The following is a 6580-nucleotide window of genomic DNA, read 5'->3' as shown; positions in this document are numbered from 1 at the left end:
AAAATTGATTGGTCTCTCAGGAACCGTCCTCTCGTGGTTCAGATCCTACCTCTCAGATAGGACGTATTGTGTTAAATATGGCGAAATGACATCTGAACCCTTTAATGTTACCTGTGGTGTTCCGCAGGGTTCAGTGCTTGGCCCCCCTTCTTTTACATGCTTCCACTAGGTGATATTATTCGCAAGTACAATATCAGCTTCCACTGCTACGCAGACGACACTCAACTATATCTTCCGTTGGAGGAATCTCCCACACTAAAATGTGGAAATTTGGAGGCCTGCCTCATTGAGATAAAAGAGTGGATGTCACTCAATTTCTTGCGTCTTAACTCTGAAAAGACCGAAATGTTAGTCATTGGTCCATCTAAATGCCGTGACTTATTCTCAAAAACTGCTGTGAACATTGACAAATGTCACATCACACAGAGTGACTCAGTTAAATATTTAGGTGTCATATTTGACCCTGATCTATCCTTTGAAACGCATGTAAAGAAAATTACTAGAACCGCTTTCTTCCATCTTCGTAACATTGCTAAAATCCGTTCAATACTGTCTCAGTCGGATGCGGAAATTATAATTCATGCGTTTGTTACCTCCTGTCTCGATTACTGTAATGCACTACTCTCTGGTCTACCGAAGTCTAGAATCAAGTCTCTTCAGCTGGTACAAAATGCCGCAGCGAGGCTTTTAACTTGGACAAAAAAGTACGATCACATAACACCGATTTTGGCTAACCTGCATTGGCTCCTAGTTAGCCTTAGATGTGATTTCAAGGTTCTCTTAGTATTATACAAAATCATACATGGACTTGCTCCCTCTTATCTTTCAGATCTGATTTCCCCCTATGTCCCGGTCCGAAGCCTACGATCTGAGAGTGCCGGTCTTCTGGTGATCCCAAGAGCAAAGAAGTGTTCTGCTGGTTCGAGAGCGTTCTCCATCCGGGCACTGGTGCTGTGGAATGCTCTTCCCCCTGAGATCCGATCTGCAACCTCAGTGGAAATGTTTAAATCTAAGCTTAAAACTCACTTCTACCCCATAGCATATGAATAACCTAATCTTCTCGTCGGCTGAAAAATAGTCTGTGTAATATAGTGTAATAATCTGTGAAGCCCTTTGAGACTCTTTGTGATTTAGGGCTATACAAATAAAAATGACTTGACTTGACAACATTTAAATATGTTTACAAGGACACATTGACCCACTGAAATGTAAGTGTGAGCCCTTATTATTTGACTCTTGTTTATCAATTCATGTTTTAATCAAACAAAACCCATGGATTAAGGGAACTGTGGTCTTTCATTTGTTGGACTTTGACATGAGCATTTAATTAAGTACCTAAAAGAAATACCAAGAATAGTGAGTGCAGATTCTGGGTAAGAGCCAGAGCTAGGGTCTGAGTGAGGTTTTGCCAAATGAGATTTTCCCAAGAAACCATTCTGATTAAACATTGCACTGTTTTCAATGCATTTTATTTTTTTCAAACCAACACAACAGTGAAAATAAAAAACAAAAATGTAAGTATTAATATGAAAAAAAAAAATGTTTGTTGATAGAATTGCTTCCTAGTGTTAGATGAAAATTATTTAAATATAAATATACATATATATATATATATATATATATATATATATATATATATATATATATATATATACTATATTATATATTTTACTATATTATTTTTTTAAATACTTACCAAAATACTGTACCTGAACTATCATATCAGGGACCTGTTGTCACCATGTTAGAGACTACGTATCAATGTGCATTTCTTTTTAGTAGTAGTATTTCAAGTTCATATTTGTTTGATACAGCACGAGCCTCATTTAGAGGGAAATTATATAATTGTCCACCATCTTGCTGCTATGGATAACCGGGAAAATTAATCCTTGAGAAAAAGTTTTGAAGAAAAATAATTGTGGTTTTATGGTCACAGTTGTGTTCTTACCTGTGTTTTTTCCCACTATTTTCTCTTGCACAACAGAATGCAACAACATCTAATGGTCAAATAATAAATATTGTCCTGTTATTGTCTAAAACAAGGTACTCAGTCAGTACCTTGTTTTAGACCCCTGATGTAAGGGAAGTTAAAACATATTTCCATTATTTTTGAAAAATAATTTGTAATTTTACATAGACGAAAAAACACTATTAATTCCAAACATGGAAATACAATATGAAAAGGTGTAAGGTTGGCCAGTATTTTTAAACCTTCTCATTGAACTGTACCGCATTAAAGCCTACTTATTACACCTTTGGCTCTCTGTGAGTGACTGATAAGCAAGCTTACATGAACACACTTTACCCTAAAATATTTTTCAGACTATACGGTGTGCACAAAATGCCCAAATTGGCAAGCATTTTGAATCTGCTCAAAGAAAATAATATCTCCTGTTTGTAAGTGAAATCGACCCTCTTTTGTTTTTTCTTCTTAGCATTATTTTGCCAAGGGAAAGGCTTGCGACACTCTGAAAACGAATCTGCGACCCACTTTTGGGTCCTGACCCACGAGTGAAAAACACTGCACTAGACCTTTAGGGAACACACACACATGAAAAGGCATTTGGTTTTATCTCATGTCCACGCTATTTAGTTAGAGATTCAGAGAATCTTATGCATGTTTGATTTTTGCAATCCGGAGATGGAATAAGAGCTTGCTCTGTCCACTCCACGCATCGGCCCGGTATTGCAGTACCTCCGGGAACGGTGCATTCGCAATGATCGCAGCAAGGCTTTAGGGCTAGGACCTTAGCTTGGCCTTTTGGCTGAGAGTAAGAGTCCCGGCTCCTAGGCTTTGTAGCGTATTATGAACTGACCGATAACGGATAATGGATAATGAATAACGAAGATAGAACAATAACCCTTAAAAACCCCCATCATTAAAAAATATTCATAGACTCTAATTTATAGAATACAGGTCCCAGCCATTTGGTAGCAGATCTGATATCTCCTTATATTTTATGAACATATTTTTTTTTAAAAAAGGGGGGGGGGTAGATTGCTCATAAACGATGCACAGTTGCAAGACCCTTTGTAGAATAGACTATAAAAGCTTAGATCAGACATGTATGTCTCAGGCTGACATAAATAGACCCCACCAACAGATCATTTATTCATTTACTGAACAAGAGTGCAGCCTGAGTCACTGAATTGCATTTTCCACATATTTTTCAGATTGAAACATAAAAGGAAGCACTTTGGAAGAAGAACGCACCCTAATTTCTATTACCCTTCCGAGGCCATTACACCCACTAACCCCAAAATGTAATTGAGCGGCTTCGGGGAGAGTGGCCTGCATCTAGCAATCTCCTCCGAGGTTGAGATGGTGTTTATGTCATGAGAGTATGCGTGCGTGTTTTTCTAGATGAAATGCCAACTGTCAGCTTCAATTGAAACAGGCCAGTAAAACCGGCCGCATGCTCACAGTAGTATTCATGTTTGGTATTTTGTCATTTGGCTGTTCTGATTAAGAGGTTACATTATAATCTATTATACTTGCACCTTTGCTATGAATCACATTCTAATGTTTCTCATTACAAACAGACAGACAGGAAGTAGTTTCGGTTAAGTGATTTGTTTTTCCTACAATACATGTCTTTAGAAATGATAAGTCAAATATTTAGTCCATTTTTTTGTTTCTGTTATTCGTTTTTGTGTGTGTGACTTTTGGAGATTTTCAGGAGGGATTGGGGGATTTCTTTCATTTCACAATGGATGTTATTATTTAGCACAGTTTGTCTATCAAGACTTCCTGGTAGGAGGCAGGCAGATCCAGTAAAAGGATTTCAACACTGAGTTTTTAATCATCATTTTTCATCATTATGCTATATCATTCAGCCTACATAAGTAAACCACACACATGTTTGCCATTGAATGTGCATTCCACCATTCACTTCCTTTCCTAATACCTCAACCATATATATATATATATATATATATATATATATATATATATATATATATATATATATATATATATATATATATATATATATATATATATATATACCAGAGAATATGACGATGACTGAAGCAGCAAAATAAATTGTGGGAAAACACTGAAAGGGGGTAAAGCCATGGGTTACAAACAAACGTCTCCAACAGTGTGACACAAGGTGAGAAATAAAAAAGAAAAGAAGCCGCCCTAGAGGAGCAGTAAAGTATAAAGCAGCCAAAGAGAAAATTACAAAAAGCTTGAGAGAATCAAAGGAGAAATTGATCAAAGACCAATGAGTTAGAGGAGTGACTCAACAAGAACAATTCAAAGAAAGCCTTACAGTTTGTAAAATACCTCACACAAACAAAGCAGGCAAAAGTCAGCAACATTCAGGATGAGGCAAGGAAAATGCTAACTAAAGAAAGAGACATCATGGATAGATGGACAGAATACTGAGGTCTGTAAAAAATCCGGCCCATTGGAAATTGACGACCTTTCTGTCCTCTTCAGGACCAGATTCAGATTCAGATCTATTTTATTGTCATTCTAGTACACGTGTATACAGAACGAAATGTCGATACATCTGACCCGCACAGTTTCCTTGACTGTACAGATATAAGTAAAAGTTGTATTGTATTATGGCTACGTATAGTATTTTACCATAGTGCAGATAGTGCAAGAGGAGTAGCTAACCAGATGTGCAAAATGGGCAGTCAGGTTAACAAGTCAGGTAATACCCCAGTCGATCTGATGAGCCAAGGTGGGGGCGGGGGGCTGCTTTATATTCCCCTTTGATGTTTGTGTAGGCCAGGTCTAATGTGTTCCTACCTCTTGTAGCAAAGTTTACATGCTGATGGAAATGCGGGAGAACTGTTTTCATATTGGCCTGGTTAAAGTCCCCCACCGCAATAAAAATGCACTCGGTGTAAGCATGCTGCAGTTCACTCACAGTTCGGTAGAGAACGTCCATTGCCTCCTTCGTATTAGCGCTGGGGGGCACGTACACGGCAGTAATGATGGTCGCGCTAAACTCCCTCGGTAGGTAGAAGGGTCTGCAGATCACCGTCAAAAGTTCAATGTCTCGTGAGCAGTGATTCGAGATTATCTTCGCATTTCTACACCAGTTGTTGTTGGTATAAATGCAAAGACCGCCACCCCTGCTCTTGCCGGTGAGCTCGCCGCTTCTATCAGCGCGGAAAGCAGTTAGCCCCACAATGCTAACAGCGTCATTCGGGATAGATGAGTTTAGCCATGTCTTCGTCAGAATTAAAGCACAACAGTTCGTCAACTCGCGGTTCGATGTGAATTCCACTTGTAAATGGTCCAGTTTGTTGTCCAGGGAGCGGACGTTGGATAGGAAAATGGATGGTAGAGGCGTTTTGAAGGGTTTGGCCTTCATCCGAGCCGTTAGCCCGGCCCGACAACCTCGTTTCCTTCCCCGGTCACAGCGCTTCCGCTTGCCACTTTTACTCGCTGCTTTGTAGGCCGCTGTGTTCTGTTGACGTAGCACTCCGAGGCAAAGTAAACACTCCAGAGTGATCGTAGAAATTTGCGCTGGATTAGTGGATGTTCGCATATCCAGCAAAAAACTGCGATCGTATATCAATCTACAGTTAGAGTTGTCTTTGTCTTTGTTCGCCCTCTTGAAAGAGGTAGAGGTTGCAATTAAATCACAGGCAGATTTCAGTGATGGAAGGTGCACCACAGAACATATGTTTAATCGGCACAACCTATGTGCTCAGTTTCAACCAAACCAGATACATCTCTATCACAATTTTGTTGATTCCAAGAAGGCGTTTGAAAAGAGTATGACACTGCTTTATGAGCTACCATGCAAAAGTACAACATAAGGCAGAAACCAGTTCAGAACATTGGACAACTGTATGCCAATGCGAACAGTGCAGTACTTATCAATGGTACCATTGGGGCATGTTTTTTTAACCACAGTCGTTGTGAGACAAGGCTGCAATCTTTTTCCAAATGTATTTCACATCTTCCTGGAGAGGATCATGTCCGAAGCTCTGGAACAACATGAAGGTACAGTCAGTATTTGGGAAGACAACACCACTTGCCTCCGTTTTGCTGATATGACCGGATTGGCAGGAGACGAACAGAAACTCAAAGGTCTGGCCAATCGCCTGGACAAAGTATCAACCCCGTATGGGATATCAATCAGCACAGAAATAAACTAAGGTAAGGACTAACAATCCCAAAGGTATCACCACAACCAGATATAGCTGGAACCTGTCACTAAATGTAAATATCTTGGAGCTGTCATAACAGAAGAGTGGTCAGAAGCAGAAATATTGGCTAGGGTAGCTCAACATATAGCCTCAATGGAGAGACAAGAACGTAACAGTGAAATCAAAGATCAGACTCCTGCAAGCGCTGGTTAACTTCCTCTACATTTGTGAGACGTAGACTGTCACAGCAAAACTGGATAAGAAAATCCAGGCCATTGAGATGCAACGCTACAGGAAACTACTTAGCACATGTTACAAACAAAACAGTGTACAACACCATCAGAAGGCGCATTGATTGCACCATGCGAAAAACTGTTGTCAACTGTGCACAGACGGAAACATTAGTGGCATGGTCATATCACAATATCATCAGTACTAAGCAAGATGTTTCTTCAGGGCA

At 39.5% G+C, this 6580-nt stretch overlaps 1 pseudogene; it reads left to right on the top strand.

Moving 5' to 3' along the window:
* Window positions 1-2571: 2571 nt before the first annotated feature.
* Window positions 2572-2717, top strand: LOC148369343 (U2 spliceosomal RNA; annotated as a pseudogene).
* Window positions 2718-6580: the final 3863 nt, after the last annotated feature.

This window comes from Urocampus carinirostris, chromosome 3 (assembly GCF_059441175.1).
Source record: "Urocampus carinirostris isolate Australia breed hairy pipefish chromosome 3, RoL_Ucar_1.0, whole genome shotgun sequence".
In the NCBI taxonomy this organism is placed as follows: domain Eukaryota; kingdom Metazoa; phylum Chordata; class Actinopteri; order Syngnathiformes; family Syngnathidae; genus Urocampus; species Urocampus carinirostris.
This window is presented reverse-complemented; position numbering and strand designations above follow the sequence as displayed.